A 21,590-nucleotide genomic window follows, 5' to 3' on the forward strand; every position below is an offset into this window, starting at 1 on the left:
TTTGTTTTGTGTGTGTGGGGGGGGGGAGGGGGTGCGTGTGTGCGTGCGCGCGCGTGTGTGTATGTGTATGTGTGTGTGTGTGCATGTGCGTTCCTGTGTCGGGATGGGGAAGTGCATACACGTACACACTTTACAAACACTGTCCGATATATAGTTTTTGTTTTTTTGTTTGTTTGTTTTTTCTCCTCTCCACATGTATCGGTCAACTGAACAGTCGGTATGTCCATTGTAAGCACTGATTGTGTGCATAATGCCAAACGCGTTCTATATTATTACTGGTTTATATATGATATGTAACATTTTCATGTAAACCCAAGAGGTTTCCTGAAATAAACACTTCATATCTTGTCTTGTCTTGTCTTGTCTTGTCTTGTCTCACACAGCGCCAAATGAATCTAACAGCCACACACACAGCCAGCCACCAAGGGAGAGAGGCGAACAACCCTTGCTGACTGTTGGACAAGGCAAGAAGAAGCGACAGACAGAGAGCCCTGCTTCAATAATGCATGGTGGTAACTGCACGTCCACGCTAGGGGAATTCTCAACTCAGCACTGATGGCTGGCTCTCTTTGAGACGAAACTTCACCGAGCGTCGTTTGTTGATCACGTTGTTGTTGTATGTGTGGGCACGAACACACACACCTACACACGTTCTCTGTCTCTGTCTGTCTCATTCATTAGGTAAGTATATTCAATTAGTACCTACGTATGTATGTATGTATGTATTTATCTATCTACCTACCTATTCATCTCGCTATTACGTACGTACGTATATATGTATGTATGTATGTATCTATCTATCTATCTATTACGTTCGTATGTACGTATGTGTGTATATATGTATGTATGCTTGTATGTACGTATCAATGTGTGTATGTATGTGTGTATGTATGTACTTACGTTGGATTAATTACCTCGCTCATATCATACCCATGGTTTTTATGGCCCAGCTGACCATACAAGACAGCTGAGTCGAGGGTTTTCAAAGCAAGTTTAATAAAAAAAATTTTGCACAGCACCTAAACCTGACTAAGGATAAAAACCGATTATTCGATGTGTTTTCCCTGTCTGTCTGTCTACAGACATATATATATATATATATATATATATATATATATATATATATATATATATATGTGTGTGTGTGTGTGTGTGTGTGTGTGTATGTATGTATGTATACATGTATGTATGTGTATCGATCTACTGGGCGAGCTCTCTGTCAATTTTCCTTTCAGTTCCCTTTTTTGCGGAAGCATCCTGCCCACCTTTCAAGAGACTGTTGAGGACCTTTTCTCTTTCTTTCTTTTTTCTTTTGATTGATAGGGGAGGTGATAACGACGACCCTTGGGGGAATCCCTTTTGATTTGAGACTTTGTGGCAGGGTTTGTAGGCTATTCTCTCCGCTTCCTTTCCACGACACACCCTGACGTCAAACAGAAAGAAAGACATGCGCAGTGCTTGCTGGTCAGGAAAGTTGAGCCGTACATTGAAGGGTGACAGTGAAACGTGACAGTCGACTGTGTGATCTCAGTCCTAGAAGTTGAGCATGCGCATCACGAGAGGCCATCAACTGTTGGAGTGTAAGGTCACCTTACATAGATGTCACAGGGGATTTATCCACCGTGACTATAATAGAATTACATGATGGGAAATGGCATTGTGTTGTGTTGTGTTGTATTGTGTTGTATTGTATTGTATTTCCGTGACCATAATAGATTTGCATGATGGGAAATGGCATTGTATTGTATTGTATTTCACAACACATTACTTGTGTTAAATTCAAGCTGCTCTCACAAGGGAGCGCGACTACATCGACTCAGTGCAGTGCCACCCATATCCATTTTTTTTTCTTTCTTTCCTGTCTGCTTGTGTATTTGTTTCACGGATATCAAAGCGGATTTCTTTTTCTTTTTACTTTTTTTTTTTTTTTACAAAAGTTTTCCAGGACCAGGTGCGACATGTGCATTTCTTGGGAAGATTAAACATCCTTCATGTAAACATCATCCAACGTATTCACGTTAGGGTATGCATGATTGCACCGTAGGTTTGTTCGTTTTTGTTTTTTTTTAAGTTACAAACGATTTTGAAACTATCGAGTAAAATTTCTTTTTTTATTGATTGAGTGCTGAATTATGGGGTGTTTTTGTTGTTGTTGTTGTTGTTTTGTTTGTTTGTTTGCTTGTTTTTGTTTTATTTTTAAAGACTGTGCTTATTACACCATATCTCTGGCACAGTGATAAGAAACTCTAGGGAGAGCTGGATAGCACAAGGTCTTCAGAGAAGAAGCCCCCCTCAGTCAAGTGTTTCGGCCCAGAACTACTCCTTACACTCTAAGGGGGCCGGGCCGCACCCAGGTCATGACTCCTGGATGCCCTTGTATTGCCGCCTTTTTTTTTTTTTTTTTTTTTTTTTGGTCCTCGGCAGGTACGAACCCGCGCCTTCAGGGTGGTCGCCACTTCAGAACTGAGTCACCATTTCTGGCAGACGTTTTAACCACTGAGTCATCGTACGCCTAGTTTGAGTTGGTAAAATTTAATCCTTATATTTGAGTAGGGAAAATTTAATCCTTATGAAGTACGATATCAACTCCACAAGTATAAAACTTGAATATCCTCTCGAGGGACCGATGATGAATCACAGCGGCGGCTGACCTCAATGAATGTCCGCCCTCTTAGTCATTAATTACGACGGGCGCAACAGCCGAGTGGTTAAAGTGTTGGACTTTCCTAGGTTTGAATCCTAGTCAGGCGGCTGGTGTGTAAAGGGTGGAGGTTTTTTCCTATCTCCCACGTCAACAGATATGCAGACCTGCCAGCGCCTGAACCCCCTTCGTGTGTACACGCATGCATAAGATCAAATACGTACGTTAAAGAACCCGTAATTCGTGTCAGCGTTTGGTGGGTTATGAAAACAAAAACTCACCCGGCATGCTTCCCCCTTCCTTCCCCCCCGAAAACGGAGTATGACTGCCTAGATGGTGGGGATAAAAACGGTCATTCACGTAAAAGCCTACTCGTGCACTCGAATGAACGTGGGAGTCGCAGCTCACGAACGAAGAAGTCATTGATTAAAAGAGGAAAATTTCCTAAATCATTGAATCTGAAAAGCTGCTTTGTAACGTTACTATTTTCCACCACTTTCACGCAGCTAATTTTCCAGTCACCCAGCTAAAGCTTCCTGATCTAATTAATTGGGTGGATAATGAGAACATCGCTGGAAGTTAATGCTACCACCGACTGTCAGTTGCCTGCCCCTTCCCGTGCCCACTCAGCTCAGTGTCAGTGCCCGTGCCCAAAGCGATGAGTACTTGTCAGTCAAGAGTACCTCCCGTGCTCGTTCTGTCGGTACAAGCCGCTTAGCTGTGCTGTGCCTCTCCTGGTTCCAGAGGTTTTCCTATTGATCACCCTCCGCTCAGTCTCATTATCTCCGTCGTGCCAACAACGCTTGGCAGTCACGCACGCTCTCACCCCCGCTCCCCCACCCCTCCCCCCACCCAGACATGCAGGCTTGTCGGTGTCTGTGCAAGACGAGGATGTGAATTCACTCCATGTTGCTCTCCCGGCAAACAGTAGGCTTGCCGGCAATCTTTGCAGGACCAAAGCGCAGGTAACTCGGGAATACCACCGTCTCTCCACTGCTTCGCTTTGTACGGCTACGAGAAACGTCACCCGTGACGTCTCAATTGTGTCGACCAATCAGCTTCTCGCGTGTCGCTGGGGTTCGCTCACACGAGGTTTTAGCAGACGACATTCCAGGCCCCGAGTTTCGATTTGGGGAGAACGAGTTGGTGTCGGTGGCGGTGTCGTGGTGGACATAGGAAACTGGCGTTATCAGTGTGTGGCGCTAGCCTTGGGCGACGGCACGACCTGCCAGACTGAGTGAGTGGTCCGTCCAGCCTAGCGATTTCAGTTCGTTCAACCACACTGCCCGTGCCAGAGAAGGAAAGGTATGCGGTGTTATGTGTATGTTTTTTTGGGTTTTTTTTTGTTTTTTGTTTTGGTTTTTTTATTCCCCCATTACAGTCCGTGAGCAGGCCGCTTTCGAATTATGGTGTGCGTTTGCTGTCTGGAAAAATACAGGGGTTATTTTGACGGGTTAGAAAAAGTTTTTATTGCTCGAGTCTTTGTGTTTCTGTCCATGTCTCTGTCTGTCTGTCTGTGTTTCTGTCTGTCTCTGTCTCTGTCTCTCTCTCTTCTAAGTTTTTAATACTCTTTGTGTTTTTCTTTCTGTCACTGTGTCTCTGTCTCTCTCTGTCTCTGTCTGTCTGTCTGTCTCTGTCTCTTTCTCTCTCTCTTCTAAGTTTTTAATACTCAACTGTTTGTGATTTTGCTTCTGTCTCTCTGTCTCTCTCTCTCTCTTTCTTCTCCATCTCTCCCTCCCTTCCTCCCATGTATAAAAAATCAGCACAATCACGTGCATGAGCGTTCACATGCATGACTGATGTGACAAAAGCTTCTTTTCAAACGTGTCTGTGTCGGTAAACTTGTTTTTTTTTCTTTAGGAAGTTGTCTCTTATCTGATCTGAGGTGACTGAAATGTTTGTACAGTTGGCTGCCAAATGTCTCTTTGCTGAGGTTACCGTGACCTGAACTCGCGCGTGCTTCGTTTATGCGAATATGATTGGAATTGAACACGGTTATTTCTTCTTCTTTTTATATGCCTGATTCACTGATGATGAATACACGTGAAGGGCCCAGCCCACCACAAATTAGTCACTTAGAGCTTGCACGCCTGTCAGAAAATAATAAACTGAACTGGTCGGTGACACCCACACACACACACACACACACACTACACACGAACGCTCGCACGCATTTACACACACCGACACACACACGTTGACACACACACACACACACACGCACACACATACATACACAACTTGTGACAACACCACATATATAAGTACACACACGGTCACATTTACACACATACACACATTCTCTCTGTCTCTCTGTGTCTGTGTCTGTCTGTCTGTCTGTCTGTCTGTCTGTCTCTCTCTCTCTCTCTCTCTGTCCCCAATCTGCACTTGCAAATTCATTAGCGTTCACGCGTCTGTAACGGAACACCTTTGTTTTGTTTTAAAGGGCGTCTCTCACCTCAGCTGCTGTAACGGACGTGTTTATACTTTTTATTTTCATTCTATTTGTTTGTTTTGTGGTTATTTATGATGTAAATCAGTTTGTTTTTCTTTTCTTTTTTTCTTCACTGTTTTTTGTTTGTGTGTGTTTTTTTGTGTTTATTTTGTGTTTATTTTATTTTATTTTATTTTATTTTATTTTATTTTATTTTGCTGAGGTTACCGTGACTTGATGAGATATTTTACAGCTTGTCTGTGTGTGTGTGTGTGTGTGTGTGTGTGTGTGTGCGTGCGTGCGTGCGTGTGTGTGTGTGTGTATGTACTTATCATTGTGTGTGTGGGGAAGGGGTGTTGGGGGAGGGGGCGCTCTCTCTCCCACCCCCCTACCTCCCTCCCTCTATCTCCCTCTCACTGTGCGTGCGTGTGTGTGCGTGCGTGTGTACATGTCATTGTGTGGGAGGGGGGAGGGGCGCTCTCTCTCTCACCCCCCCTACGTCCCTCCCTCTATCTCTCTCTCACTATGCGTGCGTGCGTGCGTTCGTGCGTGCGTGCGTGCGTGCGTGTGTGTGTGTGTGTGTGTGTGTGTGTGTGTGGTGTTGTGTTGTGTTGTGTTGTTAAGCTTCTTTAGGGATGGCGTGACGCATAATTCCGTGTTGTGCATGGTAATTATCCGTGATTTGTTTACTCCCCTTTTTTTTTTCCTTTCTGTCCTTAGCCATTGTTTGTTGTTGTTGTTTTGCATCAGCGCTCCGATGATAAGGGAGTTCACGTGTTCCGCCACGCCTGTATATTTTTTTTTGTTTGTTTGTTTTTCCAGACTCACAAAAAATGTGCTGCGTTGCTTCAGTCGATTGTTACTTTCATTCTTTCTTTACCGGGCTTTTGAAATTACTCTCATTATATACGAACTGTATACCTACGTGTCTGTAGCAAACCGTTGATATTATTCAATAACAGTAACAAGAGACAGGGAGCAGACAACTATGGGATACGTGAGAGAGAGAGAGAGAGAGAGAGAGAGAGAGAGAGAGTACTTTTATAGCAAACCACTATCCATATTTTCTATCATTAAAAAAAAAGAAGACAGACCTGGGTGTATCCGTTTAACTGGGGGCGTGTGTGTGGGTGGGTGGAGTGTGGGGGACGTGTGTGTGGGTGGGTGGAGTGGGGTGGGTGGGGGGGCGTAGAGGGAGATTGGAGTGAGTGTCGTGGGAATAAGGTCCCTGGCACTTTGAAGATGATGGGGCATAAAGCTGGGGGAAGAAAAGAGAACTTGATGTGTTGTTTTGTCTGTGTGTCCATTTGTCTGTCTGTCAGACTTCTCTCGGTCGTAAGTTATTGCCTGCTGTTTCCGTTTACACCAGTATGTCCTGTATGTTTATCTGATGATTAATGGTTCCAATAATAACTGTAAGTACAAAACTGTGCATATTCTCCGAAGAACAGGTGCTGGCGACAATAAAGTAGGAGGAGAATCCGTACTGATTTATCCCTCTCCACTCTTCTAAAATACAAATACGGGTTATTAATTTGTAAATTGTCTGTGAGAAAGAGCAATTCACATATATATCCGGTTAATTTGTCTATGAAAATGTCCACTGTTGTGTCAATAACAATTCAATAGTGTTCACAATCACTGCAGGAGAACGTCACAAACCAAGAGACTTCTCGAATCTGCCGAAAAAAAAATGATGTTCGATTTTGGAAGACAGTAAGACGAGGAAATATCTTGTAACAAAACAAAACAAACAAACAAAAAAAAAAAACCCAACAAAAAAAAAAAAAAACAAAAAAAAAACGGACATCTAGTAGTCGCTAACAAACGATGTATATTTTCACATTATGTTTGGGGATCCCAAACGGATGCAATGAATGTCAAACTTATGCGCACAGCACGGCCGGTCATCTCAGCTGCACCAACCCAAGCTATCGTCAGGTAAACGAGCACGGGCACATGTGAACCAACAAACCTTCCCTATCAGCGAGTTGCGATGACGACAACGTCAAAGTAACCCAGGGTTGTACATCTGGTAGGACGGGGTCTGGTGGTTTGTCAGTGTGGTGAGGTGGTCATTGGCTGTTCCTTGGAAACGTCTGAAGTCTCACGTGTGTATTTATAGCTTTCTGTGGGACATCGTGACTGTCTGGTGCTGAAACATCGACCCGGTTGCGCTTGCATGTGGGCTTTGTCTTCAGTCTTCAGTCGTCAGACACAGAAGTAAGAACGAAGAGGAAAACCCAGATTCTGCTTTTTCTGTTTTGTTTTTCGAAAGTGGGTTGTTGTTTTTGTAGGGGGGGTTTCCCAGCTGTCGTTTGTAAGGGGTGGGGGGGGTTCCCAACTGTCGAAAGCTAATAGCATACGTGATGTGCGCACACTTATAATTGGAAACGCGCGTGTGTACACGATTGATTTGGTACTGTTTGTTCGATACTGTCCTTTTTTTGTAACAGTCAGTCGCTCATTAGTTTTGTTTGGTTAGTTAGTTGGTTAGTTAGTAAGTCAGTTATCTTGTTCATACGTCAAAAATGTTCTATTCGTTTTAGTTAATATGCTTCAAATAGAAAGGATTCAAGAAACAGAAAAAAGACACGTCAAGATGCAGCGACGTTTGATATACATTTTCGGTTTGCACTTTATCTGTGACAACAAAGACGACGGGTGTGTGTAGGTGTGTGCGGGGGTGTGGGTGTGTGCGTGTGTGTGTCAGAGAAAGAGAGAAGGAGGTGGTGGTGCTTGTAAATGTAATATCAAGAGAATTCCCATCACGGATCTTGGTTTTCTTGCAGATATCAATTTATGGCTTACAGAAATGCTACACTGAAGGGAATATGAGATGAGTTATTTGATTGGTTGCTAGGTTACAAGGAAATCCCTTATCAAGGCATTCGTATAAAATTGGTTACCAAAATTGGTAGATTGACAGATCACCTAGTTGGTCGGTAGCTTTGCTAAATGATGATAAAACAATAACTTTATATATATATATATATATATATATATAATCTGCTACATTCATTGTACTCATAAAGAACAATAAACTTGACAAAATGAAATGTCGGTTAACTGGTTGGTTGCTGGCTTGTTTGATAATAAGAAATCCTGGCATTGGCGTATACATAATCTAACAACCAATAACAATATGAAATCATGTAACACGCATATGCGTATACAATATCTAGCAACCAATAACAATCAGACATTCTGTCATCCGCGTATGCGTATCTAGCAACCAGTAACAATAAGAAAATATGTCACTCACATAGACGTATACAGTATTTTGCAACCAACATCAGTAAGAAAATCTGTCACCCGCATACACGTATACAGAATCTTAACAACCAATAACAATAAAAACATCTGTTAACCACATAGACGTGTACAGTATTTTGCAATCAGTAACAGTGAAAAATATGTCACCCGTATAGAATCTTAACCAATGATTATAAGAAAATCTGTCACCCGCATAGACGTATAAAGAATATTAACCAATAAGAACATCTGTCATCCACATCGGCGTGTAGAGAATATTAACCAATAACAATAAGAAAATCTGTCACCTACATTGACGTATGCAGAATCAAGTAAATCTATCGACTGATCCTGTACCACCCGACAACAACAGAAGCGGGGGAAACGACCACATGCTACTCGTTGGAAAACGTGAAAAAAACAACAACAAAAGCAATTCAGAACAGGATGATTATAAATAGCTCTCTCTCTCTCTCTCTCTCTCTCTCTCTCTCTCTCTCTCTCTCTTCCGACTCCACCCCCCAACAATGAACCGATGACGACAGTGGTGACCACGGCAAGGTCGATTTTCTTGACCATAGCTAGCTACCCAGGTATGGAGCACTGTTGGTGCTGAATAGAGACAGAAGGCCGGCATTTTGTGCTTCGTGTTGTTACACACTCTTTTATTGCTCATTGATGATGACAGAACGAGGGAGTCTCTCTTCTCAGTGCAATTGTCCGTGATCACTCGGAAAGAAGTGAGAGAGAGCCATTTATAAACATTCTATTCTACAGCTGTTGTTGTTGTTGTTGGTTTTTCCCCCAGGGAAATGATACAGTCACGGGTGTGTATTTTAGGACTGGTTTGTGACAAACGAATAATTGTGTTTAGCAGAATGTTCACGAACGCAATTATATAAGACAAAAGAATCCTTTGACTCTCTCTCTCTCTCTCTCTCTCTCTCTGTGTGTGTGTGTGTGTGTGTGTGTGTGTGTGAGACTGTGTGTGTGTGTGTGTGTGTGCTTTTTTTTCTTTCTTTTTTTAATACAAAAGATATGTTCAAATAACTGCATGGAAAAGGGCAAGTGTTGGTTTTAGATTGCCCAGCGTTTATGTAGTTTTTACCCCGCCATGTAGGCAGCCATACTCCGTGTTCGGGGGTGTGCATGCCGGGTATGTTCTTGTTTCCATAACCCACCGAACGCTGACATGGATTACAGGATCTTTAACGTGCGTATTTGATCTTCTGCTTGCATATACACACGAAGGGGGTTCAGGCACTAGCAGGTCTGCACATATGTTGACCTGGGAGATCGTAAAAATCTCCACCCTTCACCCACCAGACGCCGTCATCGTGATTCGAACCCGGGACCCTCGGATTGACAGTCCAACGCTTTAACCACTCGGCTGTTGCGCCCGTCATGTAGATCTAAATACTATATATGTGTGTGTGTGTGTGTGTGTGTGTGTGTGTGTGTATGTGTGTGTATCAAACAACTCATCATCGTAGCTGGACGGTTTTGTTTACAGCAGGAAAAAGGAAATATATTGAGACAAGAGAGAGCGAAAGAAAGAAAGAAAGAAAGAAAGAAATAATAGAAAAAAAAGAAAGAAAGAAAAACGAAAAAGCTGTATCTTAGCCACTGACTGCTGTGAGGTTTGGGTGACGTCATGTTAGAGGTTTTAGTTCTTCGCCAGTGCAAACATAGAATTCACTGCCTTCTTCACTCCCGCACAGTCACTAAATCATATATATTAAAATAAATCTTTAAAACAAGAAGCTCTCCTATACAAGCTGTCTCTTTACATAAGTAAGGCACTTCAGTCTGTATCTTTATTAATCAACATCTATTTTTTACTCGTGTGTTAGTGTGTTGGTAGGCGCGCGCGCGCGCGCGCGTGTGTGTGTGTAAGAGAGAGGGAGAGAGATTCAGATTCAGATGATTTATTCATTCAAGGCCATAGCTCCATATGAACGCGCGCGCGAGAGAGAGAGAGATAAATGTTTGTGTCTTCAATGTGTGTGTGTGTGTGTGTGTTTGTGTGTGTGCGTGTGTGCGCGCGCGCGGACGGGCGCGAATATGTGTTTGCTGTTCTGGCTAGAAATATGCAGAGTGGCGGACCATCATCAGGGTTGGGATTTGCTTTTTTTTTTTTTTTTTTTTTTTTTTTCTTTTTTTTTTTCGGCTGTCGACTGATTCCCCCACAGAAAGGAAAATGTTTGGGGGTTGATGCATGGATCTCAGTGACACAGCCAAGCCTTGACAAGCACTCTACTGGGGGAGGGGGGCAGGGGGGCGTGGGGGGGGGGCGGGGTGCGGGGGGTCCGTGTGGGCAGCCTAGTCACGACGTTTCTCTTTCGTTTGAAGGCAGGGAGGAATGAAAGAAGGAAAGAAAGAAGGAAGGAAGGAAGAACCAGCTTCCATTGCTAACCCTGATATACCACGCATTAAGCAGGGCAGTGCCACACTTAATCATAATAATATGTATGACAAACAAGAAAAGAAAGAAATATATATATATATATATATATATATATATATATATATATATATATATATATATATATATATATATATATATATATCAGATATCAAGTAGGTATTGTCCGAAGTCAAACTGTATAAATGCATGACAAAGAAGGGGGAAAAAGGAAAGAAACGCTTCGATCGCTAACCGTGATGTACCGGGCATCAAGTAGGGTTAGTCTGACACCTAATTATGTATACTTGACAAAGAGAAAAGAAAGACCCACTTGTGATCGCCTGTGTTACACTTAATTATGTATACAAGACAAAGAGAAAAAGAAAGACCCACTTGTGATCGCCGTGTGTTACACTTGGTGTGTGTCCATCGAGATCGATGATGACCATCGTTGTCATCCAGCTGGGGGATGGGGGGAGGGTGGTGGTGGGGTGGGGGGGAGGATGCTCATGAATCTATCTGTGAATGCGCAGATGGCTGAATAGTCCAATCTGCGCACGAAATGTTCGCTGACAGTTGGGGCAGACAAAGACAGGCATACCATTGTCAGGGAGCTTGTTTGCCCGTGACTTTCTGGCCTGCCTCTTCTGAACAGCTGCAGCAGTCCTGTTGGCCTCGCACAACTTGGCGCCTTTGTGCACAGCAGCACGCCATTTGTCACGGTCCACTGCAGATTCCTCCCAGGAGTCAGGGTTGATATCAAACGCTTTCAGAGAGACTTTCAGAGTATCTCTGAAGCGCTTCTTCTGACCTCCGTGTGATCTCTTCCCTTGTTGCAGCTCGCCATAGAAGAGCCTTTTGGGCAGCCGATGGTCTGGCATGCGCGCCACGTGTCCAGCCCAGCGAAGCTGGGACTGCATCAGGATGGTGAAGATGCTGGGAAGGGTGGCTTTTGCGAGCACCTCTGTGTCCGGGGTCTTGTCTTGCCACTTGATGTTCAGTAGCTTCCTGGGGCATGTTGTGTGGAAGTGGTTCAGCTTCTTGGCATGTCGTTGGTACACTGTCCAAGTTTCGCAGGCGTACAGTAGTGTGGGGAGAACTACTGCTCTGTAGACCTTTAGCTTGGTCTCAAGACCAATGCCTCTTCTGTTCCAGACATTTGCACTGAGTCTACCAAAAGTTGCGCTTGCTCTTGCAATCCTGACGTTCACTTCATCGTCGATGGTCGCATTTCGTGACAGTGTACTGCCAAGGTATGTGAACCGCTCCACCGCACTGAGTCTCTGACCGTTGACTGTGATGTTGGGCTCAATGTAGGGTTTCCCTGGGGCTTGCTGATGGAGAACTTCAGTTTTCCTCGTGCTGATGGTAAGGCCGAAGTTCCTGCTGGCAGTGGCAAACTTGTCAACGCTGAGTTGTTACACTTAATTATGTATACAAGACAAAGAGAAAAAGAAAGACCCACTTGTGATCGCTGTGTGGCACTTAATTTTGCACATAGAACAAAGGGGGAAAAGAAAGGCCCACTTTTGATCGCTAACCCACATCGTGAACCTTTTGATTATGGTATTATCAGTTAGCAGGATGGTCAGCTTCATGGGACTGAGAGAGAGACTGACTGACTGACTGACTGAAATACAAATTGGTGGACATTGATACATAACCGTCAATATGGATTATCTAGGTATACTTTAGTCCTTCGCACAGATCACCGGAAACTCTTCCCTGCACAATGCAGCATACGTATCGTAGCCTTCAAAATACCTTTAAAACAGTCATCATAATTGAATCAAGGTGCACCAGAAATGTGGACCCTAATTCCAAACTAAAGCTCTTATAATTATTTCTATTGCAAATGTATTTGCGATAGTTTTCCCTTGGTCTTTTTTTTTTTTTTTTTCTTTTTCTTTTTTTTCTCGTGTTCTTTGGGGTTTAAGTGCTATTCACTTTTAAGTGTTATTGCACGATGGAGTTCACGCTTGTTTTGAGAGCTCTTAGTAGTTGCTTGAACTGTGAAGAACATCACGAATTTTCTTTATATCTCTACTGTACATGTGGCAGTTTTTGTGTGGGTGTAACTATAATTTGTTTCATTTTTAGCGGCTTGCTCCCGTTTTAGATTAATAGCAACAAGCGCATACGCTGCACCATTGTTATTTTTCTGATCATAATTATCCTTTTCGTCCTTCTAATTTGCAGTTGCTGCAGCATCCAAAAATTGCACAGCCTTTCCCGTGACTTTTGCACCTTCCGTTGTTCTCCGAATGAAACATGTCGCGTCCGGTTTTCCTGTCTGCTGACGTCATCTTTCCTTTGACGTCATTGTCTTCTTTGACGTCTTCAGCTGACGATTGTCCTCTTTTCGCTGTCTCACGCGTTGGGTTACGCTGCTGGTCAGGCATCTGCTAAACTTGGCAGATGTGGTGTAGCGTATAATTATGGATTTGAGCGAACGCAGTGACGCCTCCTGCTGATACTCACGCCTTCTTTCTTTCTCTCCGCTTCCGTCCCCCTTCATCCCCGCCGCCTTCATGTCTGCTTTGTGATTGCCTCCGTTCGCTTCCGTCTGTATGTGTATATATATAAGTAGGCCTTTGTGTTCGTGGGTGAGAGAGAGACGTTGGATTGGATGTCGTCTCCATGGAGAATTACTGTGCCGAGTGACGTGTGGCAGATTGCACACGAGTACCACACGTCACGGCACAGTTTGCTGCTGGTCACTAGATACTATATATATATATATATATATATATATATATATCTTATCTATCTTCATTTAGTTGGATAATCAATTTGTTTGTTAGTTTTAGGCTTCGTTCCCGTTTTATGGGGAAAATGAGACCTTGGGACGTACATTTACTCTCTTTTCTGTCTGGCTATACGGCTGCCTTCATCTATCTATTTATCTATCTTTTTCCCTTTGCCCCCCACTCCCCGCTCTCTCTCTCTCTCTCTCTCTCTCTCTCTCTCTCTCTCTCTCTCTCTCTCTCTCACACACACACTTCCTTAAGTACATCTCTCTTTCGTCTGTCTGTCTGTCTGTCTGTCTCTCTCTGTATATATACATAAATATATATATATATATATATATATATATATATATATATATGTGTGTGTGTGTGTGTGTGTGTGTGTGTGTGTGTGTAAATACCGAGGCCGGTATTTTTTTTTTAATATCAACAACAGTAGGCTCTGCATGTCTTAAAAATTTGTATGTTTTTTGCCCTTGCCTGAAGAAGCTGTTTTTACAGCGAAAATTTGCTGCTTTTGAAAATACAAACTTTAAAGACATACAGAGCCTACTGTTGTTGATATATATATAGTGGAGTGATGGTCTAGAGGTAACGCGTCCGCCTAGGTAGCGAGAGAATCTGAGCGCGCTGGTTCGAATCACGGCTCAGCCGTCGATATTTTCTCCACCTCCACGAGACCTTGAGTGGTGGTCTGGACGCTAGTCATTCGGGTGAGACAATAAACCGAGGCTCCGTGTGCAGCTTTCACTTAGCGCACGTAAAAGAACCCACGGCAACAAAAGGGTTGTTCCTGGCAACATTCTGTAGAAAAATCCACTTCGATAGGAAAAACGAATAAAACTGCACGCAGGAAAAAAAAAGAAGAAAAAAAAGGGTGGCGCTGTAGTGTAGCGACGCGCTCTCCCTGGGGAGAGCAGCCCGAATTTCACACAGAGAAATCTGTTGTGATAAAAAGAAATACAAATACAAATATATATATATATACAGAGAGAGAGAGAGAGAGTGTGTGTGTGTGTGCATGTGTGTGAAAATATGTCTGTGCCTGTGTGTGTCGAATTCTTAATCCACAAGGGGAAAAAATGAGTAAGGAACATGCTTATTTACTTCTAGCCTTACGTGTGCAAGAGAGAGAGACAGAGAGAGTAAGAGAGAGAGTATCAGGCTACTATTGACACCACGCCGAGATGATTGTCCTGAAGGTAGTTTGACGTCAGTGAAGACCATCAGGAATGGTATTAAAAGCAGAACTAACACTGGGTTGTGGCTGATACTCACTCCTCATTTTAGTTCTAATTTTCGCAAATTTATACGTCATTGGAACAATTTCAGTGATTGAACGAAACCCGAGCTCTGTGTTGTCATTATTTGTGCACAGAGGTTAGGCCTTTTATGGGCGAAATGAAATGTTAAAAGTATGATTGTAAGTGTGACAGCTGTGAGTCATGGGTTTTAAGTCTCCTATGTATGTATGTATGTGTGTGTGTATGTGTGCGTGCGTGCGTGCGTGCGTGCGCGTGTGCGTGTATGTATGTATGTATTTCTCTGTGTGTGTGTGTGTGTCTGTGTCTGTCTGTACGTATGTAAGTATGTATGTATGTATGTATGTATGTATGTATGCATGCATGCTTATGTATGTATGTATGTATGTATGAATGTATGTATGTATGTATAAAATAACGACACGGTATATATATATATATATATATATATATATATATATAGAGAGAGAGAGAGAGAGAGAGAGAGAGAGAGACAGACAGACAGACAGACAGACAGACAGACAGACAGACAGAGAGTGTCACATTACTTTGTTGCAGCTGCCTTCCTCTTCTTCAGCTTTTTGCTTTGTGTGGCTTGTCGATTCTTTTGTTCATGGCAGTCAGTGCATGGCGTGACAGATGAACAGATAATAATCATAATAATAATAATAATACGGATCCAAAGCCTCGGGAGAGGCGAGCTAAGTCACACGAAGAAACATGATTATCGCCCTCTCCTCCCGCCGGCTCACGCCTCCGCTTGGTTTTTAATTACGTGGAAGATATTTGGTCCAGTTCGCAGTTTTAGGGTGACTGTTTTGTTCACACGGATTGGTTTTTGGAGGGGCTTTTTGGAAATTTTTTACTTTCATAGTGATTTTTGTGTAGAGTTTTTATTTTATTTTTTTTTATAATTTACTCGTGTAATGTGCCTTGAGCATTACTGTATTTTAATGAAAGACGCAGTATAAATAAACTGTGATGATGATGATGATGATTATTATTATACACCCACCCTCCCACTTACCCCTTGCCTTCCACCCCCACCGTTGGACAGTTGAAAAGGTGGTGGTGGTGGTGGTGGTTGCGGTGGGGAGGGTGGTATTGGTGGTGGGTAGAATGGTAAATGTTGGGGGTGGGGAGGCGGGGGTATGGAGGTGGGGAGGGGGGGGGGGCAAAACCGTGTGAACTCAATCTTTCCCCCCTTAGTTCTAGTGGTAATACTAATATTGTATTACTCCTTTTTGTCAAAACATATTTCTCTGTGTGTGAAATTCGGGCTGCTCTCCCTAGGTCGAGAGCCCGTCGCTACACTGACAGCACCACCCATTTATTGTGTAGATGTACTTGGAGTACGTTAATGTGCCGCCGAAGCACGCCGGGGTGTGGGTTTGGGGGTGGAACTGGGGTATGAGGGGGGAGCTTTTGAATAGGTGCTGAAGACAAGGTGTTGGGGGTGGAGGGGGGGGGTGTGTGTGGGGGGGGGGGGGGGGGGGGGGGGTGGGGGGAGAAAGTGTGTCTGTTACTGCACCTGATGTGTATAGCTTCTTCACTGTCTGTTTGTCTATCTCGGTCTGTCTGTCTGTCTGTCTCTCTCTCGCAAAATAGAGAATGCGTTAAATCCTTTTAATGAAACCGAAGGTGTGTAGTAATTCAGTTCACACTAACATTTCTCTGAGACGGTAGTGTCACATTACTTTGTTGCCCCCGACATCGTCCTCTTCTTCATCTTCTTTTTTTTTTGGGGGGGAGGGGTGGGTAGGTTGGGGTGGGGGGGGGGGGGGTCCGTCCTTTTACACTTCAGTCAGTGCATAGCGTGACAGACGAAGAGACAGGTAAAAAATTTTAAAAAATCCAAAGCCGTGTGTGTCCAAAGCCCAGCAGTGCAAAGCAAAGTCACATGAGAGGGAAAAAAATCCCCACGTATCAGTTGATCGTCCACAAAGACAGACTGCAAAACGTACCCCCCCCCGCCTCCGCCCCCCACCCCAACCGCCTCCTATTCCCCACCACACACCCTCGGTTAGAAAGGTCGTGGTGGTGGGGGAAGGGGGGTGGGGGTGGCTGGAGGGGGGTAGGTGGCGGGTGAAATGGTAATTGTTGGAGGGGTGGGGGCAAAATCGTGTTGGCTCAATCTGTAATCCCAAGTCCACGTGCAGCCGAAGCACGATAAGTGAGGTAGGGTACGTTAGGTGGTTAGGTGTTTGAGGTGGTGTGTAGGGGCTGTGGGGGGGGGGTGGGATAAGAGGGTGTACATTAGTGTATCCACTGTGCATTGTTTCTTACCCGTTTGTCTTTCTGTCTTTCTCTGTTTCTGTCCATCTGTGTCTCTGTCTGTCTGTCTATGTCTCTCTGTCTGTCTGTCTGTCTGTCTCACTCTATCTATCTATCTATCTATCTAGCTATAGCTATCTATCTCTCTCGCAACATTAATTTTCTCTTAAATAGTACAGTCACATTACTTTTTGTTGCACACACTGTTTTCTTCTTCCTTTTTTTTCTTCTTCCTTTTTTCTTCTTCTTTCTTTTTGTTTTGTTTAGTTTTTGTTAGTCTTTCCTTTTTACATTGCAGTCGGCGCATTGCGTGACAGATGAACAGACAGTAAAAAAAAAAAAAAGGAATCCCCAAACCGTGTGCACCCGGCAGTGCAAAAAGCAGTACAATGTCATACACGGGAAAAGGTTTTTTCCCCACGTTTCCCGGCAGTCCAAGAACGTATCGGTGAATCGTCCACAAAGATAGACTGGTAAACGTATATAGCCACGCTCCACCCACCCCCATATTCACCCACCCCTGCCACACTCCCCACCCCTCCGTCGCACCCAGTTGGGAAGGGGCTGGGGTTTGGAATGGTAAGTGTTTGGAGGGGGGGTAGAGGGGTGGGGTGGGGTGGGGCAAAATCGTGTGGACTCAATTGTATGGTAAAGTTAGCGTGCGGCAGAATAAAGAAAAATGGTGTGTGTGTGTCGGGGGAGGGGTGGGGTGGGGGAGAAGGGTTGGGGTGTGTGTGTGTGGAGGGAGTGGGGGGAATGGAAAAAAAGGGGAGGGGAGGGGGGGGGAGAGTGTCCTTTGCTGCACCTAATGTGTATAGTTTCTTCTCTGTCTGCCTGCCTGCCTGTCTCAGTGTCTCTCTATCTGTTTCTGTTTCTGTCTAGTCTGTCTGTCTCTGTCTGTCTGTCTGTTTGTCTGTCTCTCTCTCTCTCTCTCTCTGTCTCTCTCTCTCACACACACACATCCAATCACACACACACACACACACACACACACACACACACACACACACACACGCACGCACGCACGCACAAACAAACACACACACCATCCACACACGCTCACATACATGCACACAAACACACTCGCTCACAATGACACACACAGACACACGTGCGCAAGCGCACACCTACTCACACACTCACACACACACACACACACACACACACACACACAGAGTTGTCAAAATCCATGTAACTGTTGTTGACACCGCGTCGGTAAAACGGAATAATCATGAGAAAGCCGTGCGGGAAACGGGTTCCCGGGGACCCACTAAACGGTATGGTTTATATGCCACGCAGGTTAAAAAAAGAACAGTCCCAGCATGACCAAACTCGTGTCGCGGAACAAACTGCTTCATTCAGCTGTGTTTGAATGTGTTCATGGTTATGTTGGTTTTTTTGGGTTTTTTTTTTTGGTCCATTCGCGCATGTGTGTGCTTGTGTGCGTGCGTGCGTGCGTGTGTGTGTGTGCGTGTGTGTGCACGTGTGTGTGTGTGTGTGTGTCTGTGTGCGCGCGTGCGTGTGTGTGTGTGTGTGTTGAATTCATTTCTGATACACAGCACAAAACTAACTTGCATATTTATTCTATGTAGTAAAAAAAAGAAAAAAAAAAAGAAATCTGATATCGATTTATCGCATCAACGTTCTCCACACACACACACACACACACACACACACACACACACACACACACACACACACACACTCGAAAGAAAAAAAGGGGAAACGATTAAAACATAATAATTCACCAGACTGCAACAAACGTGTAGTCGGTTCGCGTTTAGCAAAACATAGGATGCGTCAGTGTAAGAGCTTAGCAAACTTTCAGACTATGCAACATCAGTGTCTGCAAACACGCGCCGTCGCTCTGGCACGAACCTTCTGCCTCCGATTAACCCCTCCACTGCTGCAGACGAGCATGGTCGTCAGTGAAGGGCTGTCACCTCACTAAAATAATACAGAGCTTACGTAGGTCATGATGCCAGCGAAGGGCTGTCACCTCACTGTGAGAAGACACAGCTTACGTAGGTCATGATGTCAGTGAAGGGCTCTCACTTCACTGTGAGAAGACAGAGCTTACAAAGGTCATGATGTCAGTGAAGGGCTGTCACCTCACTGAGATAAGACAGAGCTTACAATTGTCAGGATGTCAGTGAAGGGCTGTCACCTCACTGAGATAAGACAGAGCTTACACAGGTAAGGATGTCAGTGAAGTGTTGTCACCTCACTGAGATAAGACAGAGCTTACACAGGTCAGGATGTCAGTAAAAGGCTGTCACCTCACTGAGATAAGACAGAACTTACAATTGTCAGGATGTCAGTGAAGGGCAGTCACCTCACTGAGATAAGACAGAGCTTACACAGGTAAGGATGTCAGTGAAGTGTTGTAACCTCACTGAGATAAGACAGAGCTTACACAAGTCAGGATGTCAGTCACCACTCTGTTTTTTTGTGTGTTTTTTAACTTCTTCCTCTGGGGACTTCATTACTTTTGTACAGCAGCAACACTTACACCACTGAGGAAAACAACAAAGTAATGACTGCACTTGAAATTCAGGTCACACTGATTCTCAGTTCACTAAGATTCAGCAGTCAACGGGTTGTTGATGATGACATGTATACTTATACAGCGCCTATCCTCGGCAGGAGACCAAGCTCTTAAGTGCTTTACAAACACGGAGTCATTTGCACAATATACTGCCCACTTGGGTAGAGCCGACTGACAGTTGCCATTGGGCGCTCGCCATTCGTTTCCTGTGTTATTCAATCAGGTTTCATTCACACACACACACACACACACACACACACGCACACAAGTGGAGTAATGGCCTAGAGGTAACGCGTCCGCCTAGGAAGCGAGAGAATCTGAGCGCACTGGTTCGAATCACGTTACAGTCTCCAATATTTTCTCCCCCTCCACTAGACCTTGAGTGGTGGTCTGGACGCTAGAGCACGTAAAAGAACCCACGGCAACAAAAGGGTTGTCCCTGGTAAAATTCTGTAGAAAAATGCACTTCGATAGGAAAAACAAATGAAACTGCACGCAGGAAAAAGTACAAAAATATGGGCAGCACTCTCAGTGTATCGATGCGCTCTCCTTGGGGAGAGCTGCCCGAATCTGTTGTGACGAAAAAGAGAAATATAACACACACACACACACACACACACACACACAACATTTTACGTGTATGACCTATTTCTTTATTTACCCCACCAAGTAGGCAGCCATACTCCCACTCCGTTTTTTAGGGGTGTGCATGCTGAATATGTTCTTGTTTCTTGTTTTCCACCGAACGCTGACATGAATTACAGGACCTTTAACGCGCGTACTTGAGCTTCTGCGCGCGTACACACACGAAGGGGCTTCAGGCTCTAGCAGATCTGCACGAATGTTGACCAGGGAGATGGGAAAAATCTCAATCCTTTACTTGACCAACAACCAGGTGCCACGGGGATCGACCTCAGGAAACTTGGGCGAGAATCCAGCGTGCTGACCATTAATTTTGACCACCTCGACTTTCGGACATTGGTGAAATGAGATCCTTGTGTCAATGATTTGAAGTGTGGTCGTTGCTTTTGTGTTCTTTGAGTGGTTGAACTGAACACAAGTATGATAGTCAGTCGTTTTCGACGAGGACCATCAGAACAGCGGAGGAGGTAAATGCTGTCCCGACTATCTGGGTTAGAAATCGATTGTTGTGGAGAGTGTCTTGCCCAAGTAACATCCCCACTCTTTCGGCTAAGAGAGTTTTAGGACAGTCGGCGTTGGGATGCTTCCCAAAAGCCAGCTAGCCCCCACGGCTGCAGCACTAAGAGTCAGTGCAATTTTGCCTCCTAGTTTGAGAGTCATAGTCCTTCACAAAAGACTAAGCTGTACATGATTTCCCATTGCAATGGAGAAACCATTGATAATACAGCTCTCATTTTGCTGTTGAACACACAAGTAATGGAATCCGAAACGGAAGAAGACCATTTATTAAAAAAAAAAAAAGAAAAAAAAAAGAAAAGATCGCTGACATTCTGGCTTGTCAGTTCAACAGACGGCAGCAGCCTTTCAATGACTGACAAGCACGCTCGTCAGTGCCAGCGAAGGGGTTAAAGCAGATTACTGATGGTGGTTCAATACGCCAGGCATGTCATGTCGTTCGTTGAGATCAATACCACCACCAACCCCCCAGCCCACCCCGCTCTCCCTCCTATAAAAAATGAAAATAAGAAAAAAAAAAAAAAATAAATAAAGAAGCTTTAGTGTGTCAACAGGAAAACTGGTTTCCGTGTTGGCAAGGATTGCAGTGTCAGTGTTTTGCTGGGGCATTGATTTTTGTTCCCCTGTCCAACAAACGGTTACCTGCCCTCATCTGCACGCGCCTTCGATCTTAATCGATATGCCCCCCTCCTCCCTCTCTCTCTCTCTCTCTCTCTCTCTCTTCCTTCCCTCTCTTCCTCAAGGGTGTAGGGATTGTGGGGAGTGGAGGAGGGACGCGGGGATGGGGGAGGGGTCCGGGGAGGGGGGAAGGGATGGGGGTGGGGTGGGGTGGGGGTGGGGGGGTTGACCCGTGTAGCAACT

At 44.4% G+C, this 21,590-nt stretch overlaps 1 protein-coding gene across 2 annotated transcripts in view; it reads left to right on the plus strand.

The window, feature by feature from the left end:
* The first annotated feature begins 501 nt into the window (after positions 1-501).
* Positions 502-21,590, plus strand: part of LOC143291894 (FMRFamide receptor-like) — a 36,411-nt gene continuing 15,322 nt past the window's right edge. The window contains exon 1 of one of the 2 annotated variants that reach the window (XM_076602034.1): positions 502-681. The gene's annotated coding sequence lies outside the window, so the exon portion shown is untranslated. Of the gene's footprint in view, positions 682-3,725; positions 3,947-21,590 lie in introns of those variants that run through there. The other variant, XM_076602032.1, reaches the window with a different exon arrangement.

This window comes from Babylonia areolata, chromosome 18 (genome assembly GCF_041734735.1).
Source record: "Babylonia areolata isolate BAREFJ2019XMU chromosome 18, ASM4173473v1, whole genome shotgun sequence".
Classification (NCBI taxonomy): domain Eukaryota; kingdom Metazoa; phylum Mollusca; class Gastropoda; order Neogastropoda; family Buccinidae; genus Babylonia; species Babylonia areolata.